This window comes from Thermobia domestica, chromosome 11 (assembly GCF_964235325.1).
Source record: "Thermobia domestica chromosome 11, izTheDome1.hap1.1, whole genome shotgun sequence".
NCBI classification, from domain to species: domain Eukaryota; kingdom Metazoa; phylum Arthropoda; class Insecta; order Zygentoma; family Lepismatidae; genus Thermobia; species Thermobia domestica.
This window is the reverse complement of record NC_137464.1, coordinates 74324810-74343579: the sequence shown is the minus strand read 5'-3', so window position 1 is coordinate 74343579 and position 18770 is coordinate 74324810. Positions and strand designations below refer to the sequence as shown.

At 36.9% G+C, this 18770-nt stretch overlaps 1 protein-coding gene across 1 annotated transcript in view; it reads right to left on the bottom strand.

Moving 5' to 3' along the window:
• Polr2H (DNA-directed RNA polymerases I, II, and III subunit Rpb8) overlaps window positions 1-18770 on the bottom strand; it is a 630556-nt gene that overhangs the window by 507790 nt on the left and 103996 nt on the right. The window lies entirely within an intron of this gene.

Here is an 18770-nt window from a genome sequence, read left to right as displayed (position 1 = left end):
CTGCGCACTGAAATTAAAAGTTGTAATCAGGTGCAGCTTTCATGTGATGTTCAGGGCAAATCAAGTGTTCGTTTAAAAGCATGAAAATGAAAATTATATACGTCTAATTTATTGTATATTAACTTTATAATGTAGAGAAGATGCAAATACAATAATTTGAATGAAGAGAAATCCGTTAAGGATTCTCTCAGAATAATCTGTGTTTTGAGGGATGTGCACTAAGTTCTAGTAGAAGGAAAAAGAGAAAGGGGACTGATGAACGTCATGCAATTGATAAACAAAAATAAAGGTGACACTTCTTACATCGAGACGATGCGGGCAGGGCCGGATTTAAGAGGTTCAAAGGTGCCCGTGCACCCTCTTTTGTTGTAAATATACACTACCTAAAGTGAGAAGCTAGCAGCGAGGAAGTTTTGCAAAAACAATAGTTTAAATCAATTTTCTAAAAGTTGAAAGAAAAGGATTCGCCGAGAACAGATACTTAGAATTTCCAGGGCATTTCCTCATTCACACCACACATGCCTAAATGCAGTTTTAAAAAATCAAATTCAATTCAAATGTACTGGTAGTTATTGGTGCACCCCCCTCAGAAAATCCTGGATCCGACCCTGGATGCGGGGTATATACGAAGAAGACCATAATATATGGAAACTTACCAAGAGTAAGTCCATTATGATCTAAGCGTCACAACCGTCCTCTTACGCTTTTTCCACAGCGACACAAATGAGTTGCATTTCAATTATCAAACAACTGTTTCTCGTTATCTATTACAGGATTTTTTTTCTTCATAATGATTAGTGTTGAGACCGGAAATCGTTGATCCCTACCACTTTGGTTTGAATTGATGGATAGAAGTGAATACAATATTATGCTTGGGATGCTGAACCCGTCAATTTTTTTTTTTTTTTTTTGAATTTCTTAGCGTTTTCTCTGTATATACACCGAAACTGAAACAAGATGCGATAATTGATTTTTTTTTATTACACCACCACCACGTTCTATAGCTCTGGGTGGGCCTTGCCTCCACTCTTTTCTACCATTAATTTTCCTTCTCCATCCTTTCAATCTCATTACTGCCATATCTGTTTTCATACCATCTATCCATCTTCTCGTCTTTCCACTGTTCTCCTTCCATATATTCTCACATGTAGTATCCCCTTTGGCTTCGTATCTCGTTCCATTCTTTCGACGTATCCCAGCCATCTTATTCTTTTCGCTTTTTATATACTTCACTGTCTTGCCCTTGTAATATATTGTTTATTTCCATGTTATTTTGGTATCCTCCAAATGCTGTTTTCTTACATCGGACTGTCTATTTTTCTGATGATTTTACTTTAATTTTTTCTCAGTTTTTCTTCGTCTGCTTTAGACATTGGACGTCTTTTGTACATTTGAACTTCTACCCTCTAAAATGTTCCTTTAATGGATTACAGATGTAGAAATCTGGTGGTTTCAAATGTGGTGAATAAGGCAGATATGGGAGCCACTTGCAGCGTAAGTCGTCGATAGCTTTCACGGTTGCAGGAGCAGAATGGGGAGGAGTGTTATCAAGTTGAAACAAAACACCTGCATGCAGCAATCCTCTTCGATTTGTACGTATTGTAGGCTTCAAATGGTTCTTGAGAAGGTTGGTGTACGTGACAATAGTCACTGTAGTACATGGGAGTATGTGGTATTTCAGAATAAGACCATTCTTACCTCAGAATAGAGTCAACATTACTTTACTTGAAAAGGTCTGCCTACAAAACTTCTTTGGTTTCGGTGAAGACGAATTTCGTCATTCTTTGCTTCCACGTTTCGTCTACAGTTGAACATGGCGCACCCAACTTTCACCCCCCGGTGACATCCTGAGCAAGAAAATCTTTACCCCTTTTATTCATAACGCCTCATCCGACGATCTTTCAGTTCCTGCGTCAGCTGTCGAAGAACCCACCTGGCGGACACTTTTCTGTAGAGAAGTTCGTCATGCACTATATGTTGTGGTTAACTGAAGCTCACATGCAGAAACGAAGCCATTTCAGTCACACGCTGTTTTCCTGAATAAACCGCTCTGCTGCGACTATGGATTCTTCTGTCAGAACTCCATGAATCTGACCAGGATGGGGAGCATCAGTCAACAAAGTCGTACATACTGTGAATTTCTTGCAAGACTCGTATACTTGCCGCTGTAGCAGACAGGCGTCCCCATACTTTGTCTTCATTCTCCGGTGAATATTAACCGGTTTCACAACTTTACGCCACAAAAATCAAATAAATCCACGCTGTTCTTCCTTAGTGCAACTGCGTAATTGTGACATCATATTGAATCAGCTGTTACTCATCTCCAATCCCATCTAACGGCCTACCAGCTTCGTACTACCAGCTTGAAAAGACGCCAAGGATTGTGTGTGCGAATTTCCAAATGCTTAGAAAACAGAATAGACTTTTAATGGCACTTTTGTGGTTTTCATTCGATTCTTCCTCGTACATTAAACTGCAATTAGATTATTGATGGTTATTGATGATTATTGAAGATAAGGAAACTTTCCACAAAACTGATTTTCAATTTTCTTTCGATACAGACGCAAATATTGCGCAGGCTTGTGAAGAAATGTGTGTTGTTTATGGATAAGATACGTAATCGAAACTTTCGTTTCGTTTCGGAAACTTCGATATCCATGATACTCTTCATAGTGGACGACCGATCACATCAAAAATGGGTAATATTCTGGCAAACCTAGGACAAGACCGCCATGTAAGTAGTCATTGTCATTACTCACCTAAACATTTGTCACCAAACATTAATTCATTTGGAGAAAGCTGGATGCTAGACGTTTGGGTACATGTATTCTGACTCAGACACTTTACTCGATCGAATTTCTATCAGTGAATATTTATTAAAACATAAAGAATTCGAGCCATTTCTGAAGTGCTTGATCACGTGATGAAGACTAGATATTCTACGATAACAATCTGCAAGAAAAATCATGATCGAAGCGAGGGACAGGTCTACAGTCTGTGGTAAAGCCCACACTGACAACCAAGAAGGTTATACGCGGCGTTTGATAAGATTGGAAGGCACTGCGCATCACGAACTGCTGCCGCTGCGCAGAATGATCGACTCAGACCCCTCCTGTCGACAATTATTTCCAAGTGTATCTAGCAAATCCAAAAAAATGGACGGAAGTGGTCAATAGAAACGGTGTCGTACACCACACCAACACCAGACCGCATACATACATCTTTAACACGCCGTAAAACATTGAGAAAACTTGGCTAGGAAGTTTTAATGGATCCACCGTATAGCCCGGACCTGGTACCGCCAGACTTTTTTTTCATTTTCTTTCATAAAAATCTCTTTCTCTCTCTCTCTCTCTGATGACGCCAGACCGCATATACATTTAACGACCCGTAAGAAATTGAAATAACTTGGCTGAGATGTTTTGATGTATCCACCGTGTAATCTGGATCTAGCACAATCATATTATCACTTGTTTCAGTCTCTGCAGAAGTCCTTGAAGGATACTGTTAGTTTTAAAAGAGACCTGTGATACCCACATGTCTCAGTATTTTGACCAGAGATTACAGAAGTTCTATAGCGAGCGATTATTGCCTTGCCGAAAAAACAGCAGAAGGTCATCGGCATATGTGGTTTCGTAATGTTAGTTTCAAGTCACAATAAATGGATTCACAATTTTGACCTCCAAAGGTTCAACAATTTTTAGACAACATGATAAAAGAAACAATATATAGCTTCCAATATAAAAATTATCCTGAAGCCACGTCTTACTGAATTAGTTTCTTTCGATTTTCCTTTCTTGTTCCTGTAATACAATAAGAATGTATCGATATTTGTATTCTTTGTAATCTATTTTTGTAACTTCATTTCGCATGATGAATTTACAGGAAATTACTACTGAATCCATAAACTTGACTGTTTAAGCTACTTTAGAAGTCTCATTCCAAATAATTCATTTTATGCTTTCTCTTTTGTGAATCACCATAATCGAGAAAGATTAAGTGTTGTAGCTTACTTTTTAACTTCTTCGTGATAAATCAACACATTCGCATAATGCAAAATTTTAAATAAGTAAATGCTCTGGCCTACAATTAACACACTGGAGAGGTACCTGAATTAAGAGGTAAGGAACTCCATTTTCGAACGCCCGGCATTTCAATCTTTCCCGATAGAGAGCACCGAATTTTGAACCCATTATGGTGGTTCGGATTCCATCTTCAACTGTAGCTCCACGTCTCATATAGCCTCAGTGCTCACAAGGGACGCTATACTTCAAACAATAACAAAGCCCGGAATAATCCACAGCGAACGGATGCACTAACCACGTTACAAAGTTTAATGTACGCCATCTGGGCACCCATAGTCCTGCTCTAGGGGAATTGAAGCCTTTAGAATTATTTTAAAAATATCATATTGGGTACATCTTAATCTTTGTACCCTAATGAAAAAAACAAATACTGATGTTCTAATTTAGGGATAAATTTTGTTAATGTATCCTACCTTGGACACGAGTATTAAACAGACTGATACGGTGTAACAGTATTAGTTTTGCCGCTACTAGCACTACGTAAGACAGTATGTATACTAGTTCTTCTTAGGTATATATTCTTACCAAGGAGTTTTATTCATTATTACGAACAACAAAAAAGTGAAGAGTTTAACGTTAAAGCTGACTGTTTTTACTGCTGGGGGCCATACGCATATATAGTATACACACTTCACATATTATTCAATAGACCAATGAACGCTGCTGGCCCAGAATAAAACATCTAATTACGGGGTGGGTGCTCAAAACTGTTAATTTTCGTGTGGTCTATCCTGCTTCTTAGATTAGACTTCGCCACTGTCTATATACACTACTACTAGTAACAAGTAACTACTGATGTTCAATGGATGTAAACAAACTTTATTTAAGTATTTTATTTATATTAACTAGTTGTTTCCTCGAAGTCCTCGTCTCGACTGCAAATTGCATGAACATTAGCGACATCTCTTGGTGTCAGGTAGGAGGCAACGCAGATTACTACTACTATTGGCTGGCAAACTATTAGGAATTAGCGTGACTGACAGACTGAGACGTCTTGCGGTTAAAATAGGGATTAAAGAAATCTAGATATTATTGCATACATTTTATGCAGCCCGTAACTTTTAGATATCTTGAAGCTTGCATATTAGCACTCCTCATAGATCGATATGTTTTGCATTATAAATAGGATAAATAAACTACGAAAGAACAAAGATAGATATAATAATAATGATGCAGAGAACATACAACTAAAAGCACTTGTCATATGAAGAAAGTCAAGCGTTTCTTTTAGATAGTGTGTGTTATGCTACAGAACACTTTAGGCAGTTTTTGATGCAAGTTATCAAACACTACTGGAGTTGTGTCCTTCCCGCTGGCAGGGGCTAGTACACACGCCTTTGTTACAGGTAGCAGGTTCTATTTCGGTGAGAAAGCCTTAATATTTCAACACATTATGACGATTCGGATTCCACCTTAAGCTGTAAATGTACATTTCATATATTATCGGTGCTGAAAAGGAACGCTACATTCAAAATTAGTGGTTCTCAACCGATGTGTTGCGACACATTGGTGTGTCACGCAGTCCCCCTAAGATGTGTTCCAAAATTTTAGAATTTAAAAATCATAAAGAGTTTAATAATAATTAGTTAAAATCGAGACAGACTGTACCACTCAACACCTCCAGCGGCAGTAATAATACTCAGTGCTACATAGGCATCATAAAAACTAACATATTTCACTATTATAATATATTATTATTATTATTATTACTTATAAAAAATATAAAAAAGTGTGTCGTGTCAAAAAAAAAAAGTTGAGAATCACTGCTATAAGAAACTAACCACTTGAGTAGAAAGTCTCATTACAAATTGAAACAGCTGTTCGCTTTGCAGTCACGTAAAGCCCGGCAAACTGGTTATCTTCTCGAATTGACCCCATTTAATCATATATATTCAGGGACGCACCCACATTGGGGGGCTACCTGGTCCGTAACCCCTAGACTTCGTAACTAGATCCAGGGCTCCTAGTAGTCTGGTCTCTGGTAAATAGTTGAAAAGTGACCAAAAGCACACGAAAAAGTGACCAAAAGGACATGAAAAAATGACCAAAAAGTGACCAAAATCTCATCATGCCCCTTTTTCTTCCTTTGTCAATTTCTCAATCACCTCTCTCTTTGTTTGTTGTTTTGTTTCATCTTTTCTTGTTTTTGAGCTTCCTCCTTTCTTAGGTTTTCTAAGTACGCTTTGTAGTTATGGCAAGCAGACTTAGCAGATGTAAGAAGCTTCTGAGTAAGTGGAACCAGTTTTGGCCTATTTCCGAATTTCTTCATTCCAGACATTATATTTAACTTAGCACTGAGAGTTCTCAAAGCCATGAAATATTCAAATTCATCAATTACTCTTAAGAAGGACATAACACAAGATGAACATGATGAACCACACAAACACACATACACAACGTTGAGCGGAGCGTTAACTATTACGAGAGAAAACTAAAAGACTATTATGATAGAAGAAAGAATAGATATGCTTTAGAAAGAATAAAAGCTGGAGAGAGAATAAAGCTGACTGTTTCACATGTGGCAGCAAGTACTAAAGCTTTTAGAAGAGTACACTGTAAAAAATGAGGTGTTGAAACAACACAAAATGACTACCACTTTAGCGTGTTACTTGTGTGTTAATTCAAGACCAAGCACATCGCCTTCTGAGCATATCAGAAATAACTCGTTACTACCTGAGAGAATTTGCATTGGTATTTATCCTTTAACATGAGCAAAACTTTGCGAAATATATGTGGCACTTGTGCCAAGTAACGAATAATGTTCTATGTTTCCTGTTATCGATCACAATAATATTGTTGTAAACTTGTGAATCGTCTGACAATAGTTTCATAAGCAACAGTTCTGCCATCTTCTGTTCATACGTGCTAAGAAACAAGAATAACAAATACAGAAAATAGATGGAAGCACTGCTATCTGTGTAACTGTTGTCAGATAATTCACAGGTTTACAACAATATTATTGTGACCGATTACAGAAAACATAGAAAGTTATTAGCTACTTACCATAAATGCGAAATGTATTTCGCAAAGCTTTACTCATACCAAACAGTAAAAAACGATGCAGATACTCACAGCCAGTAACGAAGTATTTTTGATATGCTCTGAAGGCGATGTCTTGGTGTTGAATTGACACACAAGTAACACGCTAAAGTGGTAGTCATTTTGTGTGCTGTTTCAACGCCTCATTTTTCGCTGTATAATAAGTAGAGCCTGGATGTTTAGGCACTAAAAACCTGGAAAATAGGCAGACAAATAGGCACTAAAAATTTAAAAAATAGGCAGTAAAATAGGCACTAAAAGGTAAGTCGAAATAATGAAGATAAATACTTAATACCATTAAAAAATAGATTCAAGTCATAGATAATGTTCAAAGAATATAGAAACATACTTGTTTGTTAATATCTTCTTTTATTGCATATATAAAAACGAAGCTTGTTATGCATTCCATACATACTGGGTGAACCTGAAAGATGTGCACATACCTTGGGAGCTGATTCATGACATCAAAAGAAGACAAAAAGTCCTGTTGCATGTTGTCGAATTCTGCGTCGTGTACGAGTGACAGGGGGGCCAACTTGGAATTCAAAATCGAATCCTGACAATTGGAACGAGACATAAAGGTGTTCACATATTTCGGGAGGTGATTCGTGACATTCAAGAGAACTTTTTGTCTTCTTTTGATGTCACGAATCACCTCTCAAAGTATGTGCGGTTCCATTCCAATTGTCAGGATTCAATTTTCGATTCCAAATTGGCACTCTGTCAGTCGTACAAGACACGGAATTCGACAAAATACAAGAGGACATTTTGTCTTCTTTTGATATTACTAATCACCTCCCGAAGTAAAACATGTATATATATCGTAACGTGCCACGTGCTTGTGGTTACAAACACAATATGTGTGTATTATTTATGTTATAACATAAATATAAATTATATATTTTTCCAATGAAGGCTCATTTTGAAGAAAATGCATAGAATAGGCAATATTAGGCACTAAAGCAATTATTTAGGCACTAAAGGTCAAAACAGGCAAAATAGGCAAAATAAAATTGGCTTAAATCGAAAGTATAAACCCCCATATAAACTTTAAAACGTTATTTTTGATCATATCTTTAATAATAAAGAATAGGCATTTTGCCTAACATCCGGTCTCTAACAAGTTTCTTCCTTTTTCCATTTATATATATATATATATATATATATATATAAATTTTTTTTTAACTGCCGATGGAAAGCATACATCACACGAAAAAGCCACTTTACCTTCCCAAAAAGTAACTTTTAGTGACATTTTTTTTAAAAGTAACCTTTAGTGACTAACTTGAAAAAAGGAATTTTAGTTAAAAAATGCCTCGCTACGAGCCCTGAGCAGTGGCGGCGATTGGACGTTGAAAGTGCGGGGGCAAGACATGATCTGAATATTTGTATATCAATCTCAGTTTTCCCGGTTCTTTCTAACACTTTGTTTGACGAAAGGTTTGTATAACTAATAGGATACTATCTTTTTCGTTTAAAATACCGTACATCGTATTTCATATTTTATTAAGTAAATTGACAAGAGCAACGCAAGTAGGTACTAGCCCTTTGTACTCTTAAACAACGAAAGTGTAAGACGAGATTTGATTCCTTGCTCATGAATATCTTAAAATTTTGTCTGGAAAATTGTGCCATCAGATTATTTAATAACAAATTTACAAAACAAATAAACAGAAAGAATAATATTAAACATAGTAATGAAAAACGAGTCTTGTTTTTGTAGAAGTTATATTGAAACTGGGGATTAATGAACAACTTAATTTTTAATTCCCCCACATGCTATTAAATGTATATTATTACTCTTAGAAAATGAAAGAAAGTAAAAACTACAAGCACATGCTACGACATTTAAAGAAATACTTGCTTTTGCAACTTCCCGAAACATGTTTGTAGCCATTAGGTGCAGTTTTCACTTTCATGGAACACATCAAAACACAATACTTAGAATCACTCCACACTCCAGTTCTACAAAATAATCCTAAAACCTAGAATTATGTTGAATTCACTAAACTTAATTGTATATACACTCGTACATCCCTAAACACACCACTTCACTCGTATATTACACTACAAAACAATGGAAAAGGTGGAAGCTGTTTCTTATTACACTCTTTTTAATTAATATTCCTTACTTTAGAAAGAAGAAAAGATATTTTAGGAACTGTCAATTTTTGTGCAATTAAAGAATACTTTGTGATTTTTTTTCGTAATGTTCTCTCAATTAGTTTCAAAGCGGCTGACTTAACATATCGCGCTCTTGTAAGAAGGGGGTATAGAAGCAAAACCTGCTAAATCTATTTTTGAATTTTGCCTGGGAACAAAGAAAAAGTGACACCCTCATGTTTTCAGAATTGTTGAACAACTTTTTTTGTTTAATGATTCATTTCACTCATTTGTATTAAGTAGTGACCATTAAACCAAAAATTGTGCAACAATTCTGAAACATTTTCCAACAAAATTGTGCAACAGTTTCCCGACAAAATTGGAAAATGGATTTACCAGGTTTTGCTTCTATACCCCTGAATTGAAAGAATACTGGAGCTGTTGTGCTCCAATAGGTTAATTTTTATTTTTTTTCATGGCAATTAAAACGCAATTCCTGTAGCTTTCTTAACTTCACGGGAAGACAACCAATACCTACTCACGCAACGGCAAATATTATATGGCACCATTTTTTTTTTATGAAACAGTAATACACACAAAAACTTTTCATTTTCAAAGGAAATTATATACATTAATGGGTTACTTCAAAATAGTGAGGGGGCAACTACCCCCCTTTGCCTCCCCTAATCGCCGCCCATGGCCCTGAGATACACATTTGTACACTTTCTAAATAAAACTATGCTTATGTAGGAGAGAAATGATTCATGCAGTATAAAAATTAGATCTTATACTTCATTTGTACTCTTTCTTTTATAACAAAAACGATCTAGTTCTTCCAGTTTTGAAGCTGAGAATAAAGCTGACAATACTTAAAAATTGATTATGGACTTTTCGGGTGCAGAACAACATCTATTCAATACTACTTCGACATAATGTCTCATACTATTGGACCCGTCCCAATAAAAAAATTTGGATGCACGCCTGTATATGTGTAACTATACCTGCACTCTATTTTGTATATTGGACACTTTAGGTAGAACGAAATGAAGCCACCTTGGATAAGTTCATTACAGCATGTCGTTTCCTTCATAATTTCGGCGTTCCTTAAGATTTAAAACTAGAACCACAGATCAAGGTAACTCTCGTTATTCTGCTTCAAAAGCGTACTCTATGGTGTTATTTGTATGTACAAAATAATTTGGATAGGTAAGTCCAAAATCACCTTCAAAAACTCATGTTTGTTCACATACGGCAAACTATCTTGAAAGATATCCTTGTTTGGGGAGTCAATATTCATATAATGGTCTGCAATAAAAACTTCCTTTCGCGCTTGGCCAAGTAAAAAAGAACGCATTTGCAGATCGTCATGAAACTTGGCATGATGCCAACAATGATCTTTAATGCAATGGTGTATGCATATATATATGTATGTGTGTGTGTGCGTAAAAGAGAGTAAGTGAACTGACATCTAGGTGGTTGGAGTATTGCAGATCGTGTAGCTCGTGCGACCTTCGACTCGGGCGATGACTAGGCCACTCACTCATACTGCGGCCAAGGTTTCACCTGGCGTCACTACCACAGCGATGCACTGCAGATTATTTACAAGTGCATTTACAGTATACGCTCAAAGCAGGGCGAATTATCGGGGAAATAAGAGGATTTTATAATCGTCTTTATTCTCGTAAAGAAAATAACTGAACTGTTCCTGCCGGAAAGATGCGTTTCCCTTCACCTATTTTTTTTTTCTTTCGTGTTACTGTTTAATTTGTCAATTCTGAATTCAAAAACAATAGACGTGCGCATAGGCATAGCCAATAATATTCGATATAAGATCTATCACAAGTCTACCTACAGGAGAGAACTGATAAAAGCAAAAATATAGCACTTACAAGAGAAGAGAGGGAGATTACATACCGAAGTGGAAGATAGTTTATACACCAAGCGAAAGCACTAATGACGCCTATTAAGAAACTATAATATTTGTTTTTCCGAATGCATATACTGTGCGAGTTATATGAATATACAGGGTGTCCAGAAAGTCCGTTGCCACTCCTAGAAATCGCCAACGGAGAGACATGTCAAAACAGGGAAACACGTGTTTGATCATTTTAAAAGTACAACGTATCCAAGCAAAAACTGTTGTCCCAGGGCCACCCGCAGGGTACCAGGCGGGGTCCAACTCAAAAATACCAAATGGTAAGTGGGCCAAAGCTGTTGTTAAATGAAAGAAGACGGAACAAGTATCGACTCTTTAAAATTACCCTGTGCAAAATGGCGGTCGGTCAAAATGTCAGCAAAAACGTCATTGTAAAGTCTGTGACCACCCCCGTAAATCTGAAACGGTGAGACAGAAGTCAAAATAGGAGAACACGTGTGTCATCATTTCAAAAGTACAATGATTGAAAGTAAAAATATTTGTCCCTGGGTCCTCCCAGGGTCCCGGTGGGGCCCTACTCAAAATTTTCAAATGGAAAGGGAGGTCAAGTAGCATAGTATTTGAAAGCTGTTGTTAAATGAAAGCAGATGGAACAAGTCTGGACGCTGTACGATAACACTATGCAAACATCTTGCGTTTAAGTTCTTCTTTCTGTAGTTGGATTTGTTTGTTTTCACTTAAATTCTTCCCCTAGTATGAGATTCTGCTATTTAAAGCCTATTAATGTGTAAAGAAAGAAAGAAAAGAAAAGAAACGGAGATTATATCGAAGTGGAGAATGATTTATACACCAATCGAAAGCACTAATAATGGTTATTAAGAAACTGTAATATTATTCGTCCGAATGCATGTACGGTGCGAGTAGTATGCATGTTTAATTGTAAGTTTTCCCATTTTTACCGAATATCGCATCAAATCGCATCGGAAATGGTTTGAACATAGTCTGAAACCGATTTCCTAGAGATCTGCGTTTGACAAAAGTATTAAGCTGTAGTTCATTTTACATGCGCAGTTCAATGACTACTTCCATGCACATGTTTGTTTTTGGCATTGGGCAAGTTGCTCGAAGCAACAGTCAAACGCCGTCGGTGCGAGCAAACGGGGAGAACTTCGAAAGCGAAGCGCGGAAAATCAGCAATTGCATGGCTTCAAATACGGCGTGTTGTCTGCTAGTGACATCATCTGCATGAAGCGTATCACGTAACAAACTCATTTCGGAACGTTCGTCGCTATCACATTTTCTGCTATTGATTCAAGCAACATGAGACTTCTGGCAAAACATCGCACAAACACTGGACAAATTGGGCATGCTTGCATTGCCTAGACACTTGAAAGACAAGAATGCGAATCCAATCGTCCATGCTGTTGTGGTTCTTTCAGAGATAAGTTGACATTGAAAGTTTATTCAGGTTTTGTAACATTTGTTAGTTTACGGTTTCAAAAATGCCTAAAATGAATATTGCCAACGTGCTACTACTTGTCATCGGCCAAGTCCAAAGTTATATCCGCAATAATAGAATCAAGTCATCTCCAACAAGTGAATGTGAAATTGAATTTGCGGCAACCATCAGCGACATCATGATTGAAGGCTGTGAGAAGAGTGATGAAATATTTGACTCACTTGTTCTCACCGACTTTTTCGTGATTAATGCAGAAATACCGAGTGATACTCTTCCATCATCAAGAAAGAGCTCGGTAGAATTAGCTGCTGATGCTGATTACGAGCCATCTTTATCCGCTGGTTGCCCACAAGGATCGAAGAAATATACTGACGATGAGAAGATATTGGCGATTGATTATGCTTGGACACCTGCCGGCACATGCAGGAAAATCACACAATTCGTAAGAAATATACAATAATTCGTAAGAAATATAAAATTTACAATCCTGCCTATTATTGCAATGAATGGAACAGTGTATGAAAAAATTATGATCACCTTGAAGGAGCCTAGTGGAACTTTTGGCCCAAACGTCAGACCTTCAATGACGAAATCAGAAAATCTAGTCCGTGACGCTTCACCTAGCAGTGTTATGACACAAGAGAATCTTGTTTTGCTCGACCATTGAGGATAATTTACTAATCTTGTGAGAAATGCAGAAAATATACCTCAAGATATTTCACTGCGTGTAGAAAATATTCCGAAGAATTGCACAAAGTTTTGACAACCACTTGACGTCTACGGCTTCGGAACTTGGAAAAACTACCTAAAAAAGCTAGAGCACTTTGTGAAACTCGAGCAGGGCGATTACCAGGTTTTTCAGAGAGATCACCGTCTAGTGCTTATGTCGATTTTGCATAAAAAAATGAGCTCACCAAAGTATATTGGCATGTACCAATATGCTTTCATAAAAGCAGGGTTGAAAACTGGTGTGCATCATAATTTCGATGAATTTCCTGACAACAGTTACACAAGTAGTAGTGCTGTAATCTGTTGTTCTTATGTCCTAACACATAAGAACGACAAATGGTAGCATTATTACTGTTATGAATTGTTCAGCATTATTACTGTTATGAATTGTTGTCAGGCAGTTCATAGGCTTCCAAAACTATTTTCGTGAACGATTACGGCAAACCATAGTACGTTATTCGTAGGGATGCGCACGAGACGAGTCGAGACAGGATTTTCCTGACAAAATTCGAGTCGAGACACGGCTCTTCCAATAGAGAAATATACATTTTTTCGAGTTGAGACATCACTTTTACAGCACATTTTCGAGACGAGACAGCCACAAATCTTGTCTCGTGCGCATCCCTAGTTATTTGTTACTTGACATACGTGTAAATGCCTAATATACTGCGTAAAGCTTTGCTTATAACAAACAATAACAACCAATGCAAATTTCTCCCTGCCAGTTATAGTTATTTCTGATATACTTGGAAGGGGATGTCCTTGGTGTTGATTTAACACACAAGTAACACGCTAAAATGGGTGTCATTTTGTGTTGTTTTAACATCTCATCTTTTGCTGTGTAAATGTATTAAGGCGGCCATATATTGATCTGAGGCTGTGAGCACTGGTGCTGCGAGCATTGCATCAAAGCCTTGTGTTATTGTTTTACTCGAGTACGTGCTAGACAAAGGCTTCTCCAGCCATGTGTCTGAGACATACAGTCAATGCACTTAGGCATCTTTCTCATCCTTTCCTTCCTTAATCTGTTTTGGCTTGGTTGGCCTTCTTTTGATCAATATGCAACTTTGCTGTTTGTTAGATCCTAATGCTAAAGGTCCTTGATTCGATCTTAGACCACGTTAATTCATGGTCAACATCGTATCCATGATTTTTCGGAGTTTTCCATTCCCCGGTATTATCCACCTCTTCCAGTCTACGCTCTCGCCTTCGATGCGAACGGTCCCGGGTTCGATTCTCGGTGGGTGCACTCAGTCGAAAAAGTGTGAAAAGCTTTTCCAGACCATCCATCCTGAATGAGGTTTTCCTCATTCACACCAGGCAAATGCCCGGGTGGTGCCTAACTTATAGGTCTCAGGCCAATTCCTTCCTTCCCCAATCCTTTTTTCTTTCCCTTTCTCTGGATAGTGTGATCGCCGAAGGACGCCATCCCTCGTACGTGACAGGCCAAATGGCCATCGATGCCGAAAGCCCAGAAATCTAAATCCTGCCCTACCTTCTTCCAGTCTACAAGATCCTGAAATCTTAATGGTTTTTATCTAATTTATTTTGTCAACTGGAAAACATATATGTCTAATAGGAATCAGATAAAATATTGTCAGAAGAATTTAAAAATCTTTTTCTAAACAAAAACCTAAAACTTATTAGCTTAAAAAAACGGCAATCCAAAATGTTTGGCTAAATATGTAAGGACTGTGTTTAATAAAACTTCGATTTTATAGGCCCAAACGTAATTACAATATAATGCTTAATAACTGATGCAAAAAGACAAATCAATCTATCATTTCCCGATAGAATCTACAGAGTGTAACTTTAAGTGTATAGAACTGGAAAAAATGTACTCATTTAACTGATATGGATTGGTATTTAGGATATTTTATACAATTCGAAATGAGATTGTGTATACATATTCAATTATCCAAGAGTGCATTTAAAAACAATATATCAACTTAAGAATGTGTGAATATTTATTTCATATTGTAAGACCATAAAATCTTGCTTGCAATCGTTGCAACAGCATATCAAAACAAGAATAAACAATATGTTATCAGTTCGATGGTCAAAGTATTCTCCCCAGAGAAGGTTACGTTAGAGGCTATGATTCAAGACGTCAAACCATACGAATATAATTTAATTTCGGGCTTTTTCCCTTCCTGTATATTATGAGCAAAACCACTATCATTTCTTGACTCTTGTCTGATTTTCTATGCGGAAGAAATGCTATAAAAAAACGAAGCAGCAACATACTTCTAACTATTTCAGAATAACCTCTAAAACGGCCAATTCACGTCAACACTACTTTTGACATCCTTTCTGATGCTCTCTACGATCTGGCAGAGGTATCGCAAAGAACAGAATTCGCCTCCGCCAGTGAAGAAAACAAGGGAAACATCGATAGAGCAAATTGTAGTGCAAGCATCAACCGAGATGCTCTTTTTTTCTTTTAAGAGACTTTAGATAAATTAAAAATCTCGGGCACGAGAATCGATCCAATTTCAGTGGAAAAACAACTGACGTAGATTCCACGAAGTCATTCCTCACAAACTCCGTAGCTGATGAAACAGGCTTGCTCTCTGACTAGGAAGAAAAACCCATTGCATCTTACTACAAAGCTATGTAATACAATAGCAACACATTCCTTTAAACTTTTTATCAATGTGCAGTATTTTGCATTGCTGATTTGACGTATTAAAAAACGCTATATTAATATCGAACCGTTTGTTTATCTCTAAATTGTCTAGTTCTATTACTGCAGTGCTTTCCAATCTTTTCTTATGGTGACACCCTATTAGCATAATTTTACACGATACCCATCATTGATATTAATTATACAGGATGTTTCAAAACAACACCAACAACGTTTGGGAGGTAATTTTTGATATTAAGATAATACAAATAATAATAATAATAATAATAATAATAATAATAATAATAATAATAATAATAATAATAATAATAATAATAATAATAATAATAATAATGATGATGAACTGTGGGGAAAAGTGCTTATGAAGTTTCACAGCTAGGACTACCCAAAAGTGTGGAAAACCTACAATGCAATACGCGTTATTTCGAACACGAGAAACCGTGGAGTGGCGGTCCATATTATTGTAAGGAGTTCATCACGGAAAAACAGATGAACTATTAAAAATTAATTTTCGAACATAGGACTTATTCATTATTTCAAGTTTTCACAAGAGTTTTCACAAGACTTTTATTTATGGTTTTTACGTGATATGTCGGTGTGTTTTAATTCTAAACTGAAGATTGTTCCCCTAATCTTACTGTCAGTGTCCTCAGGATCACTATGCTCGTAAGTCCTCAACTGCACGTTGCACCGCCCAATCATTCCTCCCCAAAAATTGAGATGCGGGAAACGATAGTAGTCGGTGGAAAAGATGTCAGGGGAATACGGTGGATCTGGAAGGGTTTCATTTTGCAATTCAAGGAGATTCTGCAACATCTTTTGAGTGACATTTGCGCGTGTATGTCGTGCAACATAAAAAACGGTGTCTTTTGGCCATTTCTGGATGCTTATGGGCAAAGTTGTGGTGCATATGGCGGAGTTCAGCACTGCAACAACACATAGCAATGGATTCGGCTCGATGAAGAATGATATGATGCATCAATTCACCATAGATCACCATACGGGCAACATCTTCTAGGGGTTTCAGAAACAGTTCTGGACCAGTGGCGAAGCGTACTATTAGACTCTGAGGCCGGGCCTACCCTGTTTTCTACCGTATATTTTATTTTATCTTTGATTTTTGATTTCTTATAAAAATAAAGTCAATACTTCAGCATTTCGGTTTTTTCGGTAAAAAAAATAACAGGTTGGAAACACTTGGAGACCCTTCCATCCGAGCCTCACCAGCTCGCTAGACAGGCTTACGGGCCATGCTGTTCAAAGAGTGAAGCTATTATCGCTGGGGATTGCAATCATTCTTGGGAAGGTGCGAAGGCTCGCCTCTGGGAGTCTAGTTTTAGTGTTGACGGCATATTTCAATGCTAATACGTTATTAATTGATTTCTTTAACATAGAGTGAGAAGTTTCTGTGTAAAATTATGTATTTCTATTAGTGATAACTTATTTAATCTAGGAGGAGAAGTTATTCAGAGCAGCTGTTTTCCCCCCTATATGGTGTCTGGTCAATAGCAGCTTGTAAAATGTTAGTCTTATACATTAAACATATGTATAAATTTACCAAACGCTACCGTACAGGATAAAATAAGAATATTTGTGTGTAATTCTAGTTGAGCTTTCCATTTCATAGAATCAGTGGTGTATTTACGATTTTGTTTCGAGGAGCTTTGCTTGTTTCGGGAGGGCTTTGCTAACTTTATTCCTGGAAATATGATAATTCTGCAATATATATAAAACAATAAAAAAATTGCGATAAAATTTCGATGAGTGCTTAAGCTTTGAAGCCACCCCATTAAATGTGCCACTGCATAGATACAGTATTAAATATGTTGCGTTGATTCGATTCAAATACAATTCCTTCTGAGCATTAACATTTCTAGTGATGCATTAATTAAGTGCAGTATTATACTTACTTTAAAGTAGGAGACGCAGTAACAAGAGGTTATCCAAGAAATTTGACAGCTAACAGTAAAAATGTACTTTCTTTCCCTCTCCCTCCATTTTCAAATGTGAAGGAAATGTAACCAGCAAGTGAGGAGGAAATATCCCTCATCCTTCCCTGCAAATCCCAGACAGAAGAAAATATGAACTGCACTTCAAAAATATTTGTAGTGGAGCTAAATGGGAATATTAGTTTACCGGGCCTACCCTACTTGTGAGATTACGCTTCGCCACTGTTCTGGACTTTTATCAAGATCCACTCACTGCTGTTTTTATTATTATTATTATTATTATTATTATTATTATTATTATTATTATTATTATTATTATTATTATTATTATTGTAGTAGATCAATTTTCCATCGAAGATTACGATCCGATGCAAAATACTATCCCGGTTATTCCTTAGACTCAGAGAACTGCACAGCTAGACGGCCATGGTGCGTTCATTCGCCATTCGTGGACCAAATGTATTCATTTTTCGGCTTGCTGTGTTGAATGTTCCAGTTTGAATTCATAAAGAAAAATTAATCGCAATTGTGTGTTCTCCAAGGTGCACTTTCATACGACCTTGCTCAACAACGCACTGGCTCCTGGCTATCTGGATACCCCAACCTCTCTGTTGGACATGTACAGAATTTGTGATGTTAGACGTGTAGTTAGTTCATCTCTGCGTTGTGTTGCTGAAGTGAGTTTCCCACTAGACATTAAACAGATATTTTATTCGCACCACCTTAATATTATGTCTAAAGTTAATAGTTACTTATTTAACTAGTTATTAAATATTGGTCCTATGGTCAATAAGAGTACAAATGTGAGATCTGTAATCATTTCCGATGTTTCTTTTTCTCTCTCTCTGGGAACGTTTCCTGATAAAAAGAAATATTCTTTCTT